Genomic DNA, 26,163 nt, shown 5'->3' on the forward strand with positions numbered 1-26,163 from the left:
AAGCCATTACTTTACTCCTGTAAGATTAGTATCCTCTCTGAGAATGAAGCAAACTCTCTTCCTCTTTAAATGATCATTTCAAGCAGCAATGGTAAAAGTTGCAGTAAAATATGGCCTGGACACTTCTAATATTTATTTGTTTCATTGCAGAAGCAATCTGTTGGATACCTTCCCCAGAAGCAGAAACTAGTTCAGCTAATAGTTCCTTCCAGTATTTCAGAACTGATTGATTTTATAAAATAGCAGCATGTCCCTAATCTTTCAACTGCCATAGGGTACTACGAGGAGAACCTAAAATTGTCACCCACATTGCTCGATTTGCTGACAGTGACTAAGGCTGTATCACCAACTGAAAAAGTTAAGAACTATGCTTTCCAGTGGTCTAACAAAAATGTCAACAACACAGAAATTATTTCTTTCCACGATAAGAAAAACAGCTGGAACCAAATCCTACAAACAGCATAGCACAGCCTTCACTGTTTTTGCATTTGACCATTTCTCTCTATTTAACTATTTCCCTATATACCAAGTTTCTTGTGTACAGAGAAGGTAGCTGCTAGTATTCAGAGTGAGAATAAAAACAGTCTTAGAGTTTGAAGAAATTCAAATTAGATGTTTGGTATGGATGTATCTCTAATATCAACAAGAATACAAAATTCCCTCATGGAGAAATGGAGAACTCTTGCTATTCAGTACTCTTTCTCCTATATTCTGTTGGACATAGCCTTTATTATTATTTTTTTTTTTTTTTTTAGGAAAAGAAATCTAGATAACAATCTCCTTCAGTCTTCAGTGCTTCACAGAAATATTCCTATACAGTATTTCAAATTCTTTAGCCATATTCTCTGCGTTCTACGGGAAATATTGTTGCAAATATAATCGTCCCAAGACAATAGGATCAACTTCTATTATGGTGTAAATTAATAAAACTTTAATTGATGTCATTTTAAATCATTTTTGAGGGCAGACTAGAACAAAACAAAACATATTGTAAAATCTTTTTTTTCTTTTGTGCCTTCCTCTATTTGGGGGTCAAAACTAAAGCTCTAATTCTAACTAGGTAAAACAGCAAAACCAAGCCAAGAATAGAATTCAGGTTGCCTCATTCAATGGCAGCTCCTAACCACTAAAAGACCTTTTATGACTGAGTCTAAAGCCTCAGTCATGACAACAGTAGATAAAGAAAGAAAATAATCAGAATATGCTTACACAGAAAAATGTAAAAAGTAGAGGAAATAAACAAGGAGAGGCAAATGTAGAGTGAAGCAGCCAGAGGCCAGTAAAGGAGAAAGTTATAAGGAAATAACAATAAGAACCACATCTGCATGGGGGAATGGCACCTGGAGGCCAGAAGTGTAAGGGAGAAATCTGTCTCGGTTCAGACAGACAAGAGGTGAAGATCTGGAGCTGGTAAGCTCCTTACTAATCCAGACTCTCAATGCAACAGATATTTTGCGGGAGGTACTCTGAGCATAGGAAGAAAAAGAAAAAAAAAAAAAAGAAGAAGAAAAGAAAAGGACTACAGGTTAGGAACAGGGCTCTGGATAGCAGAAGCAGCAACTCTTTGCATGGAATTTGAAGAGAGAATTGATGAGTTAAAAAACAAGACTAGATGGCTCACAGCCAGACCACAAAAAAGCCCTAGGATCTAAAAGAAGCTATAGGTGATGGGCATCCGGTAGTAAGAGACCACATGTGTCTCCTTTAGGCTTATCCAAGTCCAGTTAAGAGGCAATTAGGTAAATTAGTTAGGTTAATTAATTGCCTCTTTCCTAGCAAAATTTTCAGTGCTGCAAAAAATTGCACAAGTTACTTTGGCGTGATGTGGTGTGATTTGCCTAATTCCAAAAAATCTTGAGGTTCCCCTCAGTTAACTTTATTGATGGTTTCAAGTACCTCAGGCCCACTCCCATCCCTCTAACTACCTGCTACCACACAGATACATCTCTTCCAGATAGGATCTTCAATTTTCTCCCTTTACTTCTCTTCTTTGACAGGCTTCTGAAGGCATATATGGGGGGGGGGGGGGGGAGAACAGTTCTGACTTTTTTTTTACTTAATACTTTTCCAATAGTGTATGATTACAGTCATATCTAGAAATAAATTTACTTAAATATATCTATTCTGTAGAGAAATTCCTAGCTGACAAATTTTTTGATTAAACTGCGTATGTTTAGTCTTTTCTTATTAATGTTGGTATAATTCTCCCAGCTTTATACATACACTGTGTACAGATAAGTTTAATATTATGCTTAATCTTGTTTTCTGTGATAACATGTTAAATTGGTGTTTCTAGAACCAAGCATGCTGGGATTTAAGAGAAAACTAAAGCTAAATAGATATTTTGTATCAGTGTCTGTGGCTCTACATGTTCTGCACATTAAAAACTAAGTTGAAAACAAATGAGAAAATTGAACATCTGTAAAGACAGAAAGAAATGGAGAGGGATGAGGAAGGAAAGAGTATATGAAGTCTTACATCCTGCTGCTCAGTCAAGAGTACTTACAGGGAGCAGAGGGAAGAATTAATGGGTCTGCAGCTGCCCCCTTCACACTATTCAGAAGAGTTTCTGGGTTTCCGAGTAACACAGCATAGTCCCTGCTATGCTTCCTCTCTCCTTTACACCTCTATAACTACTCAGTAGGCAAAATGAGTAGACCCAAGTCTCACAGCAGTCGAGTAGTCTGGGCACACACAGGCAGAAGCTACTAATTTTCAGGCTGTTCAGGCTAGTGCATCCAGTATTAAGCAAAGGTGAACACAGATATATGAGATGCCTCTTTTGAACTTCAGTAAACTTAGGCACTAATATGCTGTTTGGATCTGGCCCTTGGCCATTGAAATAAACTCTCTTTTACTTTGAAAACATTCATCACTTTTTGCCAGAAAAGTAAGACTCTTTTTGTCTTCCACTGCCGCTAGGCAGCACAGAATACATGCAAAGTCATAGCTTAAAATATCAGATGCAATTTACAGCTTTAACATATATATTTTTTTTCCCTCCAAATGATAGAAGCATTTTTCTTCCTTCACTAACCCCTCTTAAGGGTTATTACTCAGAAAACATCCTAGCAGAGAGCAAGCGCCATCCTGCAGTAGCTGTCATTTAAGGCAGTTTGACAGTTTGTGGATTTGCTTGGTTTCTTTCATCAGATAAACCTGGTACGTGATGTCAGACATTTGGGTCACATCATTTGCAAAGTGTAAATTTGACAGACCTGCAAGAGAGCTGGTACATAGGCCTTGTAACACAGCTATACAACAGTGTGTAATTTCAATTTTAGATACACGATGAAGTCTCAAAAAATATTGCATAGTTCTTGTCAATGTGTGTGTGTGTGTGTGTGTGTGTGTGTGTGTGTGTGTGTGTGTGTTTGTGCGTGTCTTCAAAAATACTATACTAAATTTCCTATGCTGTGTTCTGAAGAAGTCACAGAACTGTAACCAACACCTTCCAACCTCATATTTATTCTCAGTTACCTAAAAACTGCATGCAGGTCACGAGGTGTGAAAACATTCAGATAATTATAAGTTATGTTTGTACTTCAAGCTGCTTCCAATTTGTTCCTGATCCATGGAAGAATTAACATGAGAAAAAGGAATTCCTCATCTCTACAGCTCTAGTTAATTCCCCCTCCTCACATTTATACCTTCACTTAGAAATTCTGCATTAAGATACTTAAAGTGTCCTCAGTCTAGACTTGCCATTTTTCTTGTTTCCCAGCCCTGTGACAGTGTACCTGAAGAGCAGATCAAAGATCTGAAAGCTATTGTTTTCCACTAACACTTAAAATTTATTTTTGTGTTTTTAATACCAATAAGCCTGCCAGAAACAATCTTTGTAGATGCCTACATGATTCATAATCTAAAATATGTTGCCTTGTTACTCATCCAGTGCAGACTGAGCCCGCTGCCTCCCTTCCCCCCAAAATAGAAAATCATTTCAAATCTTGAATTTATTTTTCCTGAAACCAGCCTACTCTTTGCATTTTTTGTACATAATCTAATGGCCCTCAATGTTTTCTGGAAAGCAGATTTTACAGAAAACCAGTGGCAGTATTCTGCAGAAACAGAGTACCCATTTCTTCACTTAGCCCTATTAAAGGTCTCAAGATTTTGGTGGTATAGCTTAGGATTTGCAAGCTTGTGGTAGAAAAGCTAGGGAGGGGGGATCTGCACAAAAGCAAACCTCTTGCTCTCGTTGCACTTTTGTGAGAAGAGTTGTCACAGAAACAGAACACTATTATAAAGTGTTATAAGGAACTACCATCTCATACAGAGTATGAATATGAACTCATTTTATGTGATTATTAAGACCAGTAAGGGTAGCATGATTTGCCTTGTTTTGTTTTCCAGTTCTTGGGAAACCATATTGGCAGGATGGCTAACTCCATCCTGAGATAGTCATGCAGGCGTAGGGGAAGCTCTGTGAGTCTCAGTCCTTGGTTGGTATAAACCAGGGCTGATGCCAGCTTCCCACTTACATGAAAAACATAACACCAAACCACCAAAAAAACAGACCCAAACCTTTTCTTTTTTTTTTTCCTATTTTCCTTTTCTAATTCTGTCTTTTAAGCTCCTATTCTGAAAAAATACAAGTTAATCCACTGGGAGTCATAGAAAGACAGAGGTTGTTAACTCTCATGTATCTTTTTTATTTCTTCTGCAGATATCTTTAGATATTTTAAGGATGCTTAAGGATAGAACATTCTGGCACTTGGAGGTGAAATTAATTGTCCAAAGTCACCTGTCTAGTTTAGGGCAAAGCTGGGAAGATGAAGATGAACCTAATTTATTATCCACTAAATTTACCTCCCGTTTTACAGTTCATCCATTAACATACAGTATTAATTCTAATATATGCTGAGAGTAACATAAAATATTACATAATAGACCATTTATTTAATCATTTCCATGTTTTTGAAGGCATCAGTAGCAGCAGCCCTCTACCCCTCAGTCTAATGAGCAGCATTCATTTTCAGTAAGGCAATCGTTAGAGTGCGTTGGAATATCAGTCGTGCAAAGACAACTAAGCATTAGAATCGGAAAAGTTTGACACAGTGTGAATTGATTTTTCTCCTTAACATTTTGAGACCAACAAAGATAAAAGGTGACCTCATAAAAGGTGACCTCACAGAAAAAGTTGGATTCAAAAATGGAGAAAAAACAACTTAGCATTTTGTTAAAATTAAAATCATGCAAAAGGTAGGTGCTTGTGTAATTCTGGGCATTACAATAGCAACTTTCCTTTGTGGTTTTATGCTACTGGAGTGCCCTCTGTCTTTTAATGATGCTATATGCACTTAATTATCCCATGAGATACATTGGTTTTTGTTTCTTCAGAATCAGGACAGTTTTTCGAACCGAAGCAGTGTTCCTTATGAGTTCTTCCTGTGAACTGGGATTTGTTTCATGTCTTCTTGTATAGATGCATGGGTTATTCAAGCCATTTGCCCATGAGCTATTAGTAAAATTCTATTTTTTTTTTTCTTTCACAGCCTAAATGTACCCTTTTCAATAACTGTGATGAACTATACAGACTGAAAATCAAATTTCACTGGTAGTGGTAAATTAAAAAATACCAGGTGCTTTATTAATATAGTCAAAGGATCAATTCAGCTGAAAAACATGCTGATGTTCAAAGGCATTATTACATTAATTAACACTTAGTAATTAACACCATTAACATTTTATCCAGGAATCTTCAAGTTGTTCAGTATATTTCAGAAATACCTACCACACAGGCCAGTATCACAATCAATATACTGAGTATTTTGAATTCTAGTCTCAGACACTCCAGTTGTAAGAGTTAGGCAGTATAATTATTGAAGATGTACAGCAACTGGATAGATAAACTGGTTGTGGCACTAAACATGTTCCCAGTGAAGGAGAGAGTCTCACTGATACATACAGAAAGGAAAAAGTTAGAAAAGGCAGTGCTGAAAATACCTTAAAATGGCAATATTCTAAAAATATTGATGCACAGAGCCTTTCCATGAAGGAGGAGGTTTGAATTTTCTTTAAAAAACATATGGCCCACTTTTGGTTGAAAAGACTGTTAGTGTGTCAAAATGCTGTGTGCTGCTTTGTGTAAGCTCTGTACTGTGTATGTACCATACAGAGGTGACATGCACCACATGACACCAGTTATTATGCTGTCCTTTCATGAGAATTCATTGCTTTTTTTCCCCCACCCTTTTCACTCTTCCATTTCTTCAGTATTACAGCATCACCCAAGAGGGCTCTAAATGATGCATGGCTAGAACAAAGGCGAGGGAATCTAGGGCACTGCCACAAGACTGCACAGCCGTAGTTTCTGCTTTAGCATGTAACAATGCAGAGTATTAAACATTTACACATCTGCTTGATATCAAAATTGCTTATCTTGTACTTTTTTAATAATAACTCCTTTGATTTTACTGTAGCATGCAATCTGCTCTTAGCAGGAAAGATATGCGAAAGAAATGTTCCCAGGCTCAGCTAATCTTTTCCCACAGAGAGGTAATGTATATATATTAAAAACAGGAAGAGACAGTGAAGAAATGTAGACATAAAGCTGTTTCAAGATACAGAAAATATGTTTCTTCTCCTTCTCCTTCTCCAAAATTTGATTACATATGACTGTTTTGGATAATTGCGCAGACAGAGGAAAATAGCACAAGATTCGGCAGGTACAGTGGTTAAGCTTAAACTATCGCTTATAGAATTTTTTTGTTTCCTAGAACACCTATTTTTAGCATCATTAAACAATATACATTGTACAACATCTCAAACAATAGGAAATGATCTCTTTAGCAGTGGTGTTCATTAATTGTTCCTATGCATCATGAAATAAAATAGTGACAAAGGAATATTTGAAAACTACCACTTCAAAAGTTCACTGCACCAAAGTGGCACAAAATTTTCAATACTGTCCCAGCAAAACTCACAAGGTCAGTTATTTGTCTGGCAAATCCGCGCTAAGATGACAGAGGAAGTGGCAATGATGATTTAGCTCTCGGTTTCCCTCTCTGTGTGATAGTAATGAACTAATGGTATCACACATTACTGTGAGGAACTGCACTGAGACAGGCAGTTATTTTGGAACAGTTAGTAGCTGAAATTTGTCAGCCAGGAGATCCATGATGCTTTTCTGTCAAAATATAGATGCTATCCAGGATGGAATTTGTCTATAGGATTGAAATTAATCGCACGTAACCTCTCCAGACTCCTCTTTGGTATAGCAGTGTAGTCAGGTATAACAGATACTGCTTTTTACCCTAACTTTTTACCTCGGACAACTGTGAACTCTTTAGCCGTTGCAGTGCACTATTCAAGGATCCGCAGGATGCCATACCTGATCAATAGATAGAAGTGGTCAATAGATACAAGATAGGCACAGGCTTGCAAAATGCTTTTCTCCTGACAGTTTTCCACTGATGTGGTGAAGAGGCCAGTGGTGCAGCAGGGCTTCTGGCCTGAGGCCCATGAAGATGGGCTGACCTCCTCCTTCCTAGCGGGAAAGCCATGTGCACCATGAAGGGATTGCACCCACTGAGAGGCTTCGCGAATAGATACCTGCAGATCTCATCTGGAGGAGAGATTTTCTTCCTTCCCAGTACCGTACAATAAAAGCATTAAACTTTTCCAAGGAATTAAAAGTTGGGTTACAATGACATGATGTCTCTTCTGGATACACCTAAAGATTCCCATTGACTCAAAGGTCTTCAGGTGCATTACAGGGCAAAACAGGGCAATACAATGAGAATGTCTTTCAGATCCACCGCAGCTTAGGGAAATTGATTTAAGTCAATTCATTCAATTCAAACTATTAGTCTCAAATCCAAGGAAAGAAAACAAAATCAATATGGCCATTTGAGAAGCTGGTGATGCTTCTGATTCTAAAACCCTTGATTCGGGGATATTAGAATACACATCTAGTACCTATTGAAGTATGTGGAATGGTCATTAATATGATGCACTACAGTTAGCCCTATCAGGATTTTTGTATTTTTAAGAGGTCTTTAGAATTTTATTTCACTGAGCCTATTAAAAGGTGCCCGTTTAAAAGGATGATGCTAAAAAGTCATTTTAGTACTGAAATTATGGTTAAAATCCTCTCCTGTAACGAGCTTTTCTGGGCAAACATGCTAAACTGACTAATGATTAAGACTAAACTGATTATGCAATATATATGTATTTCCATGTACTGGAAAAAGTCCTGATCAGATTAGAAGACTGTGATTGACACATATTACATTAAAACGTCTATGAACTTAAGATTTATTACAAAACAAAGATATTTTGAAAAGCAATCAAAATTTCACCAACTTACCAAAGTTCCCAAAGCCTGGGATCTTTTAAAAAACAGATTTTTTGACTGTTCTTGCTAAAACAGAATAACATCACAATTGCAGTCAATTAAAAACAAAACAAAACAAAACAAAACAGTGTGCTTAAAAAAAGCATGTCATTTTACCACAAAGCTTGCTATATTGCCCTTTCCAACAAAACTGCGGCAACTCCCTGGCTTTAGTTGACTTATTCCTGCTCATCCAGCTGCAATAACAGAGAAACAGGCCAAGTATCTGTGACAAAAAATCTTCAAAGTCATTCATGCTTTCCTTACAATGAGTGCCACTATATCACTTTAAAGTAAGGCCAAATATTCCCTCTCTCTTTTTTTTTCCCCCTAGGAAAAAGATCTTCTAGTCATAGACACCCCCTTCCCCTTCATTTTACATGAATGCAAAAGAACCTTTCTTACTACAGTCAGAAAGGAAATTCAATTTACTTGAAGCACGTACTAGACTTTCTTCTCTTAAATTACATGGGTATGCTTTTTAATTATAAAGACCTTTCAGAAGTGAGTGTGGAAGCCTGCTCGCAAGAAAAGTCCGTGGTTAACTCTCTGATTTCCTCTATTGCTAGAAGGGAAAAATGTGTATTTTTTACTCGGACTAGGTGAACTGTCAAAAATCTGCATTTAAATGGAGTGTCTTTAGAACTGTTTATGCAACAGAGCTCAGGGCTACTGGCTTCCTTGAGTGTCAGGAAGTAGAGGTACTTTATTTTATATAGTTCATTTGTGCTGCTGCTCTTGGATATGAGGCAAGCTAGGTAAAAATTAGAACTCTGCAGGAAGGAAGGCTGAGAGGCATATAAATACAAACTCAAAATGAGTTACCTAAAAGGCTCATCAAAGGTCTGCAAGTGTAACTGGTTGTTCAAAATCTTCTAATTACAATTAGAAAAAAGTCTTACAAATTCTGAACAGACGAAGAGCTGGTTTTGCATAAGGCTGCATACTTCCATCTTTATGATTCAGTTAATTATTTGTAGTTTGTTGCCTTTCTGGAAAGGCAGAGCAATGAGACCTGGTTTGACTGAATTAAATTCAGTGAGAGATAACACAGTAAGAAAATCTGTAATTGCTTGCATCCTCATTATTTTTTGTTAAAATAACAAAACCAGTAAGCACCCTTAGCTGTTTAATTTCATGTCAGCAACACAGAATGATTCCTGAGTGACGTGAGGCCCATTGCTGCGCGGAGGCAGGGCAGGGCTCCTAACTCAGTACCACTCCTGGGATTCACTGGCAAGTAATGACAGCTGAGTACAAAAACGGATGTGGCTGAGAAAAGGATGGTGCAAGAGTATACATGGCAAATAGCAGGAAGAAAATGAAGCTTCGAGGTCTTTGAAGGAAAGGTGTGGACATGATACAGCAGACAAGACAAAAGCAGTGACAAATTCCAGTGGGAAGCGTAGCAGTGGTCAAGCTGACAAGGAAGGAATGGGATTTTAGTTGCTGATTTATCTTTATCTTTCATAAATGTATATTGATGATGCCATCACCATGTAGAAGCCATTTGCCAACTGGATCTTGCAATCTAACTGATTTGGGGATTTCTCTGTTTCAAAACTCAAAAAAAGTTTCATTTAAATATTTATTAAAGAATTTGATTTTGATTTAACAGAGGTGTTTTTGAAGGTCAGGTACTTTGAACAAGGAACCAGAAAGGATGAATTTCAGAGATGTCACAATATTGCACTCTTATTAAAGGTTGCATTTCATCTTCATCCTTCCAGTGACACTCCATTTCAAATGTTATCTTTATTACTAACTGAAAGGGTAAAAATACTGAGTTTAAAATATGCTCTGAATCTATTTTGTCAAAGAAAACTAGGTATTCAGTCAGCTGGAAAACACTTTCAATTTGTCCAGCACACAAACAAAAGTTGGAATTATTGTACAGATTTACTCTCCATCTACCCAAAGTCTTTTCATACTTGAGGCTGCACACTGACCCTCTTGGGAATTATGAATTGTATAAAAATTAACACATAAATATGTAAGAAAAGATCTTCTACCGGTCGTTGGCAAGACAGCTAAATATACAAAACACAGTGCTGAACAAAGTGATGAAAAGAGATGAAAAATGGAAAGAAAATTGCAGTAAATGCATGAAGGCAACAACTAACACCTTTAATGAAATGAGTTGAGCTGCACTGCGGTAGTCTGTCCTAGCTGAGTTTTCCCAAAAGCTTTTCCCATTCCCATTTCCAGTGGATCTGTCTGCTGTATAGTCTGAGGGAAGGATAGCTCGAGTCAAGCCCAAAGTGGGAATGAAGTAGAGACAAAGATAGAGGGAGCTTTACATTTCAGTGAGGCCAGACTTGCCGTGGATGCCGAGGACCATATAAGCTGCAGAGGAGCTAACAGGGCTGTGTGATCTGTTGCTGCCACACAAGACCAACGCTCCTGGTGCATGAGATTAGACAATGTTCTTTCTTTCTTCTTGCAAAACTGTGGTTGATTTCTTGATTTTAATCCTCCAGATAAGCTTTTCCTTGCTCACAAAGAGTGCGAGAATTTTGAAAGAGTCTGTGTCCTTTTTTGTCCTAGCAAGTTTCACTTTGCACTGTGTTGCATTAGTTCATTATCTGCTCATGCTCCACATGGATCATATACATGCTGATATTTATTGACCCAGATTTTGACTGCCCTTCCCACATGCCATGTTTGTTTCATTAGGAACACTAATTTCACTGCATGTTTTGGAATAATCGCTTTTCTCAGTGTCACTCCCATTTCCACATCACTGTGTTGTTATGAAATCTTGACTCTAAAACCAATTACCTCTCTTTCCCTGGACCCTGCTCACTCTTATCTGTGCTAAAGAGCTTTCATTTTTCCTCTGCTCCATTCTTTGCTTCATTTTTTTATACATAAATATAGATATATATTTTATATATTTTATTTATATTTATATTTTTATTACAAATGTAAGGATATATCCTTATATATCAGCACACAAACTTTCCCTATAGCTTCTTGAGCACTGCTTGATTTCATGTTGCCACTTTCTGCTCGTGCATCTATTTGGTGGTTTGACCCACTAAAAAGAAGACAGAGGGGCAACCATCAAAGGCCTTTCATCAGGGACAAACCTAGGGACTTATAAACTAAAAATACAAGACCCCTTCAAACAGCTATTGTTATTATTAGCAACCGAAGCACATCTAGCCACTACTTACAAGAATATGATTCCTTCTATAGTGTGCCAAACAAACTCTGGATTGCAACAGTTACATGAAGCCTCCACAAGTCCAAAACAGTTGTAATCCAGTCTTCTGAGTCTAGCTTAGGGCTCTTTTCTCCCATTTGCATGACTTTTTCTTAGTTTTCCAATTAAAAAGAACCATGAGCACTAATTAGTCCCTTGATTCCTACTAATATAGCACTACTGGCTTCTTGTTCAGATTTTGGGTTTCCTTTGCAGCATTTTTCTTCAGGTATCTCAGAAGTGTCCCCAAATAGGCCTATCGTGCAAGTTCCACAGTACTTTCTTCAGATTTTTTTTATAGATATGGATACGAGCATGACCAAGGAGACTAATTACTTTAGCAAGCCAGATCCCAAGACTGTTGTTCCTCCAGAATAGGCCCTGGGCCAGGCTCTGCCTGGCACAGTTACCGGAAGAGAGGAATAGATACTACCAGTATTCACTTCCTACACACTTCCTCCTGCAAGGATCAGACAACATTCAAGATCCTGGATTAGCAAGATTCAGAGCATGGGCTTAGTTCCGAATGCTGATTTGCTGGCATGCAGCAATGGCTGACTGACTCGGGATGCTGCCCTAGCTCTGCTGCTGACTTGCAGTGTGGCCTTGGGCAAATCAACTCACATCTCTGTGCTTCTACCACCCCTCCGATGGGGATGGTGTTTTCAGGAGTAAACAAATCCAAGGCCATAACTACCCACTTTCTACTTGGTCCATTTGGACTACAAACACAGGTGGAGAACACGTCTTGATATGCAGCTATCCACAGTATTCACTCCAACTGGGTATTCATCCCATTGACAGCCCCTACAAAACCACTGTGATCCAACTGATAGTCATCCACTCATTGCCTAAGTGACCCTTTGCAATTTTCCACTCAGGATTTTCATCTGTCTACCCAGCAGCCTCGAGAGTGGAGCTAGCAGCATATTTTATTTCACTACATGGATGGATGTAATCCTAAAGTGACTTTGTGAAAAACGATGCATGTGCTACAAACCTGGAGAAATACTGCTGCTTCTAAGTGCAGGTAGAAGAGGAAAATTACCTGTGGGTACAATGAATTCTGCTACTACTTATGGGTTCAGGCAGAAGCAAGTAGTCTATTACCATACTGGCAGAGTCATCAGTCCTGTAGCAAAAGAGAGTAAGGAAAATCACTGAAAATAAACTAATGTCAACTTTAAAATGCTATATCTTTTATTTCTGGGTTTTTTTTCCTGTTTTTGATGGTGCTGAGTTTTTTGGGGGGATTTAGTACATGTGTAGTTTATAAAGGAAAGAAATTGATCCAGCTGAATATTCCCGTCTTCCTTTATGTAATTAAAGGAATCTATTGACTTCTCTGTTCAGGGCAAAATGAAATATAGAAGCATGGGACAATCATTCCTTCTCCATTATGAAAATATCTGGCACAGACACAGGTTTGCAGGATATACAGGTGGAAGATGTGGTGACTAATTCACCTTGCATCCTCTGTGACTGGAAACTTGAATGTCTGGCTGTCACAAATAGCTTATTTAAGGGAAAGAAGGCAGAGCGCATACTTATGTTCAGCTTGGTGCAGACTCTAGTGAGACATCAGGGGAAGGGTATGAGTTAATGACAGATAAAGCTGCACACATTCCCATAGGAAACGAGAGAACAATTCTTTGACTACTGTGAGTGTACTCTTCCTGGGAGCAGACAGAGTAATAACAAAACCACAAATACAGTTATTCAGGTGTGCAGTTTGCAAAGAGCAAGATTGTTCTTTGCAACCCAAGCAAAGAAAGAAAGTTGGCTGAGCTAGCCAGAAAGTTTCCTGTAGTTTTTATTTCTATACCCTCCTTGCTTTCTCCCTATTTGCTTTTTTCCCTTAGTGATTTTTAGTTGTAAAACTTGGAGCCAGATCCAAAACTTTTATCCTAATCTTCAGTGCCACCTTAGGAAAAGAGCTGTCTGCATGCTTATACACTCTTCTAAGACGATGGAAAGTCAAGCTGAATTAGAAGGACTCCTATGACAAAGAACAGTTTCATTTAAAAAAAAAAAAAAAAACTAAACATTTCGGTTTGACCACAATAGAACTAGAATCTTGCATTGCAAGATTTGAAAGACAAATCCATTTTTCTAAAATGACTGTACTAAGAAAGAAGTTGTGATCAAGAAGTCCACAGTTATTTTTTCTTTTCTTACAACAAAGAACTTGAAAATATAAAGCTTTTAAAGAGAAAAAAGCTGAGCATGTGTTTCTCTCCTCCTTCTCCCCACCATAAATATCCATTCTCCTGATGCACCATACCTAACATTTGTTTAACTTCTTTTATGTGCATTCTCCTCCTTTCAAGCCATGTGGAATACAAGCTTTTAATTGTTGAAAGTTACTTCATTTTCAGAAGGTAAAATATCGCTCAGTCGTAAATAGCAGTAAAAAAAAAAAAAAAAAAGGCTATCGAAATCTGAGCTGCCTTGTTAACTCAGTATTTCTTGAAACCTGCACTGGAGTATATCCATGCAGATAGATTAGCAGTTTTTCAAATATTTATTAAAGTAGTCTCTTCTTTTCATATTCTTATGAGATAATTACTGCACCTATAACCTTCACCATTTGCAATGCAGGGTAGGAAAGGAGCTTGCCTTAGTAATATCTTTAAGTTCTTGATTTGATTCTGCATAATCTGATTTTTATACACTGTGCACAAATTGTAGCCACTTCATCAATGTCTCATTATTTTTCTCTTAAAAATGCAATGGCAGTGATTAATTTCTGAAGACCAGTAAACAAAAACCTAGCCTTGGAAATGATTAAAGCTCAGCTGTAAAATGTGTGCATGCACGTACTAAGCAAATACTGTTATTACAAAGTCAAATACTGCTGGAAAAAAGAATGTCCAGGTGGAAGGGAACATGCTACAAGAGCAGAACCAGTGTTCATTACAGTGGTCTTTCTGAGAGGAATTTCGTCCCCAGCTATACGTAAATACGACCCATATAGATGAAATAACCTTTTCTGGAGCAACGTTGAGAAGTATCTGTAAGAATAAATAACTTGTGATTAACTTGATGCAACTCTACACTCATATAAAAGAATTTCACACAGGTTTTTGCACAGGTGTTCTACTTCAGTATACATACTACATTAAGTAACCATACTTTAATTTGTTAACGTAAAAGGCGGTCCTAGACAAATGGGTCTTATAAGGCTGTGTGTACCTCTTGATTCTCACTCTGAACTGAATATTTTGAAATGTAGTACTCTAGATCTTGGTAGTGCCAGTAGTACTTGAGTAACTATCATGATCAATTTAAAGACTGGCTTTAAAAACCTATCAGATTGCTTCTCTACCATTCCACAGCTAGTAATTCAATATCATGGTCCAAAAGTTTGTAAGACAGAGTGATTATGAACCCAACATCCCATTTGATTCAATACAGTCATGAGCAAGCAGGAGCTGAAGGAGTCATAGGTACTCTGACAATACTTTAGGCAACGAAGTATCCAACAATTAAGACCCTGAAGAGTGTGAAGGTACCAAGGAGAAAAAGGACTGAAGGCATTTAAGGAAAAGTAGTTGTTCTGAGTCCCAAGGGTAATGTTCTGCACAGGAACAAATTGTGCTGAGGAGAGGAAAGTGGAAAAACACAGCTTTTCTGAAAAAAGCAAAGAACTCTAGTAACTTGCGTCTGTTCCAAAGGCTGCAGAAAACTTGGCCTTTACACTCAAAGGCCTTTACAAGCCATTGTATAAGTTGTGCACAAAGTTCCTAGTCAAAGTTAATAGTATCTAGCAAGTTATGGATTAAACAAATCTGTGTTAAATCTTTTGATTTTTGTGTTCAGTGATCTATACTGTCACAGAGAATGTAACAAATCAAGAACTTGTACTTTTTTTTGAAAAAAGTCAGTGTTTGAGAAGATATTGAGAATACAATAAATTAGAATAGGAAATTACTTTTTTTCTCTCATTCCAAGATTTCTGTATTTTGTCTTCTGATTTATTCTACTAGACAACATTGACATTAAAAATCAAGAAGCAATATTCTGAACTATGTTTTAAAATAAAAAACATTCTGCTGTACAATAATATTGGCAAGAGATATTTTCTAATAATGTATATTTGTAAAATTCTAGAATTTGACCTAAAAAAAGAAAGAAATATTATACCACTACATTGCTATTACATTTAGATCTGTCATTCCATTCTCATTTATTATCATTATTACTTTCAAAGGAACGCATGATCATTAAAAAAACTTTGAAAAAATAGAGATAAACACCTGATAATGTCTCACAAATATTAGGTGATTGTGTAGGATTTAAAGCCTTGTGATGAATCTTGTAGTTCAGGCCTACCTTCAATTGCAGAGTGGTGCCTTTTAAATACATATGGCAATCAGCATCAGGGACCGAAAGAAAAAGTCATTTTCAAATGGCATTGAGAGAATACGTTTTAATAGGAAGCTTTTAAAATGTGTTGATCAGCTTCTCTGCTAAAAAATCAATAGGAAAAATGACTTTATCAGGTATCATACAACTACATTCATTTTGCCCACTATTTTGGGGTTTAACGCGTTTTATTGCATTCCAGTGGTCAGTTATATAAGGTAATAATTAAATTAAGTGAATTCATGATGGATCACTAAAATCACCAAGTATTAATCCAAAGCTTCATACAGAAGAGTAAGTTTCAGTATGGGTATTTTGTTCAGAGTACTTAGGACTGTAGGCTCACAGGGAGCATTCAAAGTACTTTGCAACACAGCTGCTCAGGCACAATACACCCACTCACACATTCTACAGAAGGGATTTTTTGGGTTTCCCCCCTCCCATCTCCCTCTCTTTAATTTGTTCTAAGAAGTAATTAGTTCCAATTAGTCATCATGAGGCTTGTTACCACAGTTTAAGTCAAAGACTAAAAAAACCCCAAACCATACAGATCGTATAGGAATGAATTATTGAGTATTTTGTACCAGCTCCTGTGTAATAGATTTGAAAATTCTAGGCTGAAATGCAGAGACTGGGATTCAGCTTTCTTGTAGAAGTGCATAACTTGAACATCAGGCAGGTTATTACTTTTTTCCATTGGGAATGAGTCCTTTTCCCTAGTCAAAGATTCAATAAAGAACCCCCCGAAGACGTATGTGGCATGTTTACAAAGAGGTGTGAGCTTTATGAAAAAAACAAAACATACTATATATATGTGTGTGTGTGTGTGTGTGTCTGTGTGTGTGTATGAATATATGTTGTATATATATATATTGTGCTTGACACAAGTAGAGAAGTATTCTGAATACAGTGAGATTTAGATCACTAATGATATAAATGCTGTCTCCTTCAGACTGTTCATCTGAACTGGAAGTTAAAGGGATAGAAGGCAATCTGTGATGCCCTTTGTAGGAGTTTTGGGGCAAGCCAGCTAGCTGATTTTTAGCTTCATTGAGACTGTCCTACAGATTCAGCCTTTCAGGTAATCTTCTCTGTGATTTCCACGTAGTCTTACAGAGGGTGACTGGCAATATTTTGACTGTGCAGCCTTACATTTCTCCAGAGGAGGCTTGGACCATTGTCTTTTGTTAGTAGGATTAAATCAGGGAGCTTAGCTTTCCTTAATAACCTTTGGGCACACAGCATTACCTTATTTTAGGAATTCCTTAAAGTCCTCAGGCCACAGGATGAGAAACAGTATCCTAGAAGTTATTACAGGAATGAGCAAAAGGTCCTCAGATCCTTCAGTGGTTTTATACAAGAAATTTTAGCTTTGCATACTGAAACTGCAACTATGTTGCCTGGGCCTTGCTTAGGGGATTATAATCAGAGAGTCTCTAAGAACACCTAAGAGCTCTCAGACAAATATCCTTTCGATAATAGACTTGATTTGTGTACCCACAAATCTCCCTATTGTTGGAAAACTGCATCTGCTTCTCGGGGGAAGACAGTGAAATTGCTCTGCGCGTTCCATCTGCAAATGGTGATCCATCCTGCGGGTGCGAGCGCACAGCAACGCTCAGCCTGCACCCTAATGAGTCCCGGATCAATAGCTGTGACATCCCACTTTCAATATTAGTGAGTCTGGCCCTTGAGCTGCTGCTTTATTTACACTGTCTTAAGCAATGCCACTGTCATAGGACTGGCAACAATCAATATTTCATTAGTAAAACCTTCAGCTTATTCTGACCGGTCAAGAAACCCGAAGGTTTGCGTATTGAGAATACATTTTTAAAAACAATTTCTATGACTTGATACCTCGATTTTTGATCTACTCAGCATAAGATAGTTACATTTTTAACTGCCCAACAGGAGGGCTTAATGCCTAATCTTCAAGAATTATGAATATTGCGAACTTTAGATGACATCAGTGACAGGCACAGGTATCTAAGGCATCTCATGCTGCAAGATCAAAATGAAACAAAAACAAAAAACAGTCCTTCTAGAAAAGTTCTATGTAAAAAAAAAAGCCGTCTAAATTAGCAAGCATTTAAATGCATATCTGTACATTTATTTGGATATCAGCACGTAAAACTGAAAGATAAAGATGCAAATCTCAGTAAGTTTTCACTCATAATATAGTCTTGTTTCATTGCTTCTCTGCTTTTCATTCACTATAAGAATTGTATTTTGTGTTAATCTTGGAATAATAAAGCCAGTGAAGCCATAACTACTGCTTTTGTTTTTAACATTCTCTTAAAGAGCTGTTATCTACATTACTTGCTTTATGAGTTCCAAATTGAAAACTTCTTTCCAAAACAAAAACACATTTCCATATTTCAGATTCCTAAGCTTTTCAATTCTAAACAAGTGTATCAATGCTACAATTATTTACTCAAAAATGTCCAGTTAATCCTATTAAAACTGAAATACTATCTCAGAAAAAAAGTAAAACCAAAAGTAACTGCAAACAGCAGTTTGCAACTTAAATCAGGAAAGTGGTTCCATCCTTCTTTAAATTAAAGGAAAGTTAGTCACTTTTGTCATCTATTAGTGGATAACCACAAATGCTGATTGGTCAAGCGTGGAACAGAAGTAAGAAAAGGGGTTGTAAGGAGATAATACTCCTAAGGGAGCAGTTCTGACAAACATGAGGAGCCCAAAACAATGAAAGGGATTGATTTGAAACACCAGTAGCAGTGCTACACAGGAAAGAATAAAAAACAAACAAAAAAATCCAGTAATAAGATGCAGTACAGCATGTTAAAACAGAAGCAAAGAATTTGTTCTAGGGTGAGAAAAAGATTCACAATTCCATAAAGAATAACAATTTTATGTTGAAAATATGGGAAAAATACACAATCATAGAACCTGTTCCCTAAACCAATTATTCTTAATGAAAAATGTATTAGACTGTTCTCTAAGAAAATAAATGAGAAAAACAGAGAAGCCTAACATCTGCTAGATTTAAGTGATACTTTACAATTCTTGTAAGGGGAGGCTACATAAGGATATGTCATTTGGAATAGAGGCAGTGTATGTTCAAAATAAGCTCACAACGAAAAACCTAACTGAAGAAACTTAATAGAGATGACCATTTCCTGTACATGATGAGTATATGGAGTATGGAATTAATATCTAAGACAAATCAGTTAGTTAGAATGAAGCATACTCTTTGGAGAACAGGGAAACATTCGACAATATAGCCCTTAATGCTCTCTTTCTCCAATGAGGAGTAATGCCTGGGGTATGAGGTAGCAAGGTTCCCTTCCGTAGATAATGAAAATTGTTTTCTTTACAAACCAGAAAGTGAATGAGACAATAATTGAAGCAAAATAGATAGCTCTAATTCCTTATCCTGAAAGATCAGCTCTGATATCCAGTAACAAACTTTGCACGTGTATTTCCAAGACTTTCACATGCAGTTTTAATAAAGACATAGAAAGCAACGAAGTATTATGAGAAAAGGTATTTCAGTGATATCATGAAGCACATGTAAATGTTGTTTCAGTGTCTAATAGCTAACAACTAATGTTAGGTCTTTATTGACAAATAGCCCTTTGAAAGAAAAGTTAGACTAAGTAGTCTGATTGGTACCCTGGGCTGGATTTCATTACAAACTCATATGTGAGATACTTACTTTTGAAATTCCCAGCCTGGCCTGGAAACAATTGTCAGTACTTCTCTGAAAGAGACTGTACTAGGGATAATGCAGTTTTGGCTCTGCCTTATTTACTTGCCTCTGCCCCATTTATTTTTCCTGACTGGCCTCCTGTGTTCCCTTCACACAAGGACTCTAATCTGACGTTGCCATACACAAGGCATGAAATAAGATGATTATTAATTTCTTTGCCTTCCTCAGCTCTGATAACGGGAATCAAAGGTCCAAGGAATCACGATCTGATCCTAGAAGAGTAGCCAGATTTCTGGGAGCAGTTAGGCTAGATGACAAGCTATGGTGTTGCGACTGCAGTTTTTCTGCTGCAGTGAAAAAGAAATCTATGTGATTTGATGCATATCACTTCTGTTTAAAATAGCAGAGTTAATGTAAAAATTGAAATAAATGATTATATTTTGGGGGGAAAATGTTGTCATATCATTGTCCATTATTCTTTTAATCATCAAACAATCCAAGGTAATTTTTCAATTTATTTATGGGGATTAGAATTATGGTTGGAATCAAAGAATAATAATCTGTTTAGGATTAGAATATTTGCCTTAAATACTGTTGTTAGAAACTTCTTCAATAATAATATATGAAAAAAATCATTTATATCATGTTTTTTTTTTACCAAAATGAGTGCACAGCTTATTGAAATCATCTCTCTTTTACTTTCTTTTTTTTTCCCCAACAGCATTCTAATGAGCCAAATTCTTGACTAATCTATTGAGTACTTTAATGAGAGTTGTGAGCACAAATGGGTGCTTTGTGGACATCAGAAGACTTCAGATAAGTAAGCCTTATATTCAAAATGGAAATATTCATGAAGAGATATAAATGGCATGCATCTGGTGAAGTTAAATTTTAGATCTTCATTTCATTTCAGAATTATCTCCAGGAAAGCATATCAAGCCCTTCCTACCACAGGTAATGAATGATACAGTCCTTAGCCCTGGTTGATACAGCATTTACTCATATATTTAACTATTAGAATATATGCAAATACTGCCAGCTTTAAAGGGATTTATATCTGCTCAAAGTGCTTGGCTGAATCAGGGCCCAAGTTGAAAACACGTCTCTCTGGGTTATTACACACACAGCCTCAGTATGAAAGAAATCATGTGGCAACCAATGTATTCGCCCTTTTCTGTTTCACATGACTTGTATCTTTAATCATCAACACTCACTAATGCTTGTCAGTATCAAAGAGTGATCCACGGGGCATGGCAGCTCAGAGAAGCAACCATCTCTAACATCAGCTTAACTCATTTTTCCCCATACATAGCTTTAAAAGGGATTCACCCTGCTTCACAGATCAAAATTGAGCTGCTAATACTGTGATTAGGATTTTTGAATGGTCTTGTAACACAGGTTCTTGAGTGCAGGCAAATCTACTCCCTATCCATTTTTGAACAAGCCTGTGCTGTCTTTGATGTATGAATGCTCTTGTAAATAAATTATAAACTAAATAAATGATAAGATTGCCTACCACACAAAGCCAGTGTCTATTCTTTTTCCTCTCTGTGACCTACTTTTTTGCTCTGTTTTATAAGCATATTCTACCGTAATTCCTTTCTCTCTTCTGCTCATTTACATTCTATTTGCATGGTAATTTTTTCTCACATGGACTATTTATTTTAAGTTATGTCCCATTTTTCTATTGAAATGTATATTTAGTATCTGATTTTGTATGACACTATCAGAACATATTGAAAGACCATGGCTACTTTAGCATGATTATTCTCAAGACCTTAATCAAAAACTAACGTGGCAATGCAATGTTTTCTAGGGCATACAAATATTAGAAGTTAACCATAAATGTTTATATATCCTGCTAAACTGATGTAATGACACCCCAGATACATTTAATTACTCATAATTTAGCTCTGCAAAAATGTTGCAGGTTTTAATTAAGAACTCCACATGTGATGACTTGTTAGAGAAGAACAATATAAAGCCATTGGACTATGTATATAATCCATAAATAAGGCAAATATGGTCAAATATAGGAGTAAGCATTAGCACCTGTATACTATAGATTTAACTCCTTTGGGCTTATATCGCCTTTATATTGATGTGAAAGAAAATTATCCCTTTGTGATACAAACTATATCAGTGTAAGGCATGAGTTACAATAGTGTGATAATAATTCACAGGCCATATTACTGCGTACAGTACACTAAAGTCTCTCCAAAATGAAGGAATAATTACCCTCCACAGGTTACAAACATACAGCATGTGGCAACCCTTCCTTGCCAGATGAGTTTGCTTAATAGAAGACAGAGTGAACACACTGTAGTTTTGAAGGTTATTATGAAGTAAATATATAAATGCACATTTAACATTTGGGTTGAAAAGAGTATAGTTTGTGCCTCTTCATTTTTCTGCAATTCAGCGGGAGATTAGATATCTCCTTTTAGTAGACTCCTTTAGATTAGGGTAGCTTTTAAACAAAGGTTTTCCTCAGCACATAGTGGGTGTGTCCGCAGTTTCATAGACTATGCGTTTGAATAGCCTTTATCTTCATCTTAAATAATGCTTACTGATGTTATCCAAACATAAGCCTAGTTGATTTTCAGTGGCCTGACAAATTTTTAATGGTCCAACAGTATAATTACAAATGAACTATGATACAGATATTTTGATATGAAGATATCATTCATGGGTTAGTTGGCTTTGAGTCTAAAACATTAAAATATTTCCAAATCTCAGAAGATTTAAGAGAAAAAAAACCTTTTAAAAAGGATTTTTAAGAGGAAAAATTCTAGCAAAAAAGATCTAGCCAAACTATAATATTTTTCCACTTTCTTAACATTGTTTACCTCTTTAAAAAGAACTGCTTTTACATATTTAATCCTTTAAGTTCACATACATCTTTTTATTCACCTTGACTCAGTATAGATTTTTCCTCTTGGAAAGTTTGTACTGCTTCAGAGAAGAAGACCCCTTTTTAGACATTGCGTGCTGCCATAAAACATTTCTTTTAAACTGCTACTTTTCTGCATAGTGTTGACCTCATTTTTAACAGCTCCTACATATTGCAGAGTTTTTTCATTATCTCACAGACAATCAGCAAGTCTGCAGACTCCCTCCTGTGTGCCTGCATAACACCCTTCAGAAGCCATGCAGAAGAGACATGGTTAATTTCAGTCCTATGTAACACTGCAGCACTGTGAACCATCCTTGCTAATAGCTCATCGCAGGAGGAAGTGGCAGTACTGCACAGTATAATGATGAATTATTGTAACAAGATGGAAAAAAATTGGTGTCACCACTATATGTTTCACAGCCGCAGTCCTTGAAAACACAGAAATATAGACAAGGCGCTGCTGTAGTGCGTGTGACACTGTACACTGCAAAAGGCCGTGCTGTTCCCCGCCCCCTCCCTCCCCCTTAGAGCTGCTCCATCACCTTTATACTTCCCGGGCAAGATGATGTCTCACTGTAGCAGTTCACAGCAACTGCAGTCGCTGTGTTCACAATACAGTGCACCAAAAACATTTGTTTCCAATTAGATTCCATTAAAGAGGCAAAGGATTATTATCAGGCTTGCTACTATCAAGATGCGTGCAGAAAAGCCTATTAGAAAATTTGTTTACAGCAGAGGGAGCTCCGTGCAGCAGTAAGAGAGGTACCATTTTTCTGCCCTCTGAAAGAGGAGCCTTTGAAAAATATTTGAGGATAATGAAGTGACCACGAATCACATTAATTCCTCAGACATGCAAGCTTCTACAGATATTTCAAATCATCAACAGACATAATGGGCCTTAAAACAAGGAGCTAGATATTTTGTCTAGCAATTCTGTTAAAGGATTAAGCCTGAACTCATTTAGACAGTATTTCTAGTTGGAATGTAAAATTGGCTCTATTCTTGGGGATTTATTGCAAGCCAGCTCTGCATGTGAGCAAGATTTCTACAAACTCCTTAACTATTTTCCTAATTCTGCTTCTACTGAAATTAACAGGAAATCTTCCTTTGATAGCCATGGAAATAAGGCCAGACCAAGATAAAATGGTACAATTTGACTTTTTAAGAATACTATTCCAACTTTTTATAGTGGTTTTCATCTTTCACAGCTGGTTTAATAAATGAAATTTAAGAAGGCCTTAAAATATTGTTTTCATGAAATAACTGGATGGCGTAAAATTATTTTAACTTCTACTACCAAAAACAAAAAAGAAGAAGAAGAAAAAGAAAAAGAAAAAGTAGTAGTCATTAAGTGATGAACAACCTCATTGTTACATTCCAGGGTAAAAAGAAACTAAGGAGGATCTCTGTTTAAAGTACTTGCCTTACATTGCAATGTAATGCTACCCTGCTCCAGGCTACCCTGCTCATTCTCCTGTTCTTTATAAAAAGATTGCTGAATCCTAGGTGTGAGCAAACATATGTATTCATCCCTGAATTGTAAACAGTATTTGAAGATAAAACATACTGATATATCTGATTTGGTTTGATTTAGTCTTTCTGAGACCTTCATTCTGCCTACGCAAAATTCCTTGTCTGCAATTTCTTCGCTAGTAAGAGTCACAGATATTTGTATAGTAGACAGGTAAACAAAGAGATAGCTACACAACACACATTTTTTTATGAGAATGATGAGAACATCTTGGTAAATATGATTCATCCAACTACAATGAGCAGAAGCATTTCACAGCTGCTTGCATGAAGATATCATCACTGGGTTCTGCAGGTTTAAGAGCAACAAGAAGTGATCAGTAACTAGCAGGAAGAACCTGATGGTTTCAGGCTCATAAAGACTTGAGACATGCTGTTGCTTTCCATTCCTAGTTCTTTCTATATAATCTTTTGTTCTGTAGATAATTCCGTATTTTGGATTGCTAATTTCCCTTGATGCTGAAATCTACTAATCACTTTAACTTCAGGTACTAGAATAAGAACTCAAGCTGTTCTTTAATACCAAGAAAGATCTAGAGCAATGGTAAGGATGACCACAGTCTCCTTGCATAGATGTGAAATAATATATACCTGTAGACAAATGGGATTTGGGGAGGGGACACGGGGAGTTTGCATTTTTGTTTTAAAAAGCTCCTTTACTAGTCTTTATGCATGAGGAAACTGGTACAAAATTACACTAATAATTTCTTTGAGGATCTCACAAAGGTCCATCATCAGGGCACTCAGCTTATATCTTTTGCTTTTAACAGCAGGACCTTTCTTTGATAACCTAGCACCTATGTGAGTAAATTAGTCATATACTATTAAGATTTTTTGCCTGATCCTTCTCCCTTCCCATTCTAATGTACTTCAGTCTGTTTGCTTTTATAATTGTCTTCTCCTTGCTTCTTTTTCTGCATCATCTTCCAACTCTGTTTTTCAGCATTAATGGACTAACCCTGGAAATTTCATACCCACCCAAACGAATTGCCAGTATTGATCTGCATTGAAAGTTCGTACATCATGTCACCTCAGTGACTACTGTATTCCCAAAATAATAACCAGCTACATTTGCCCAGGAAGCATTTTTATGTTTAGTGGCAGATAGAAGCTTTAAATACAATTCTTTACAGACTGTGATACTCTTCTGTGATACATCTACAGACAACATATCTGCCTGAAAAACTTTCCAGCTATATTCCAAGATCTGCAGTGTTACAATATACAACTACTGCACTCTATAATGTTTTTCAGTTACCAAACCCCTTCCCAAAGCTGTTCTTTTCTTTTTTTTTAATAACCTGGAAAATGGAAGGGACCTTTCTAAAGTTCTATATACAACAGGGATTATGGTTGCTTATTGTCTGCGTGTTATACGGGGCAGCAGGAAGATACTACTGAAAATATTTTCCATGTTATTTGAGACTTAATAGTGGTAAACACGTTTGAAGAGAAATATAGTATATCTTATTGAGAGGTACTAAGAGTGGATATGGTTCACACCGGATGAAGGACAAAGTGGTGAGAGGCAAGGCAAAGGACAAAAGAAGAAAACGAGACACATGGTATAAAACCACCACCATAGACACTCCCTGCATTCCAGATGCTCAGTTATAGTTAAACAGAAGAGGCAAGTGGAGCTAAAAGGATTTGACCTTGATGGAGGTCAAATTCCTTGAGAACCAAAGCAGTGGCAGCTTTCAAAATATTCACAGATGTAGCTGATGTAGGATGTGTGCGGCCAAAGGAAGAGTCTGCTCTGGCCTTACTTAATGAAGAGGGCTCTGAGACAGGTTAAACAGACTTAAAGGGATAAAAGTTGTATAACAGTCTAGCACATAGGACATCATTGCAGTAATCTTCAAGCTTTTTGCCAAAACAAGATAGCACAACTCCAGGAATAGCTTTATCTGTTATAAATAGTGCTAAGCAAGTAGCACTAAGGATATCTCACTTCCATAAATTCTGAATTCTTCTCAAATAATTTTTGTCTGTTTCAAAGCACCTGTAGCGCAAACATTAAGGTAAGTTACTGATTCCAGCCTTGTGATCCTGTTTAGTCCTTTGTGTTGATAAGATTCATAGTTACTAACTTGAGATGACCAAACTACTCACAACAATTTCATCAGAAAGTTTCATTTCTTTTT

The sequence above is a fragment of the Dromaius novaehollandiae genome, chromosome Z (assembly GCF_036370855.1).
Source record: "Dromaius novaehollandiae isolate bDroNov1 chromosome Z, bDroNov1.hap1, whole genome shotgun sequence".
Lineage (NCBI taxonomy): Eukaryota > Metazoa > Chordata > Aves > Casuariiformes > Dromaiidae > Dromaius > Dromaius novaehollandiae.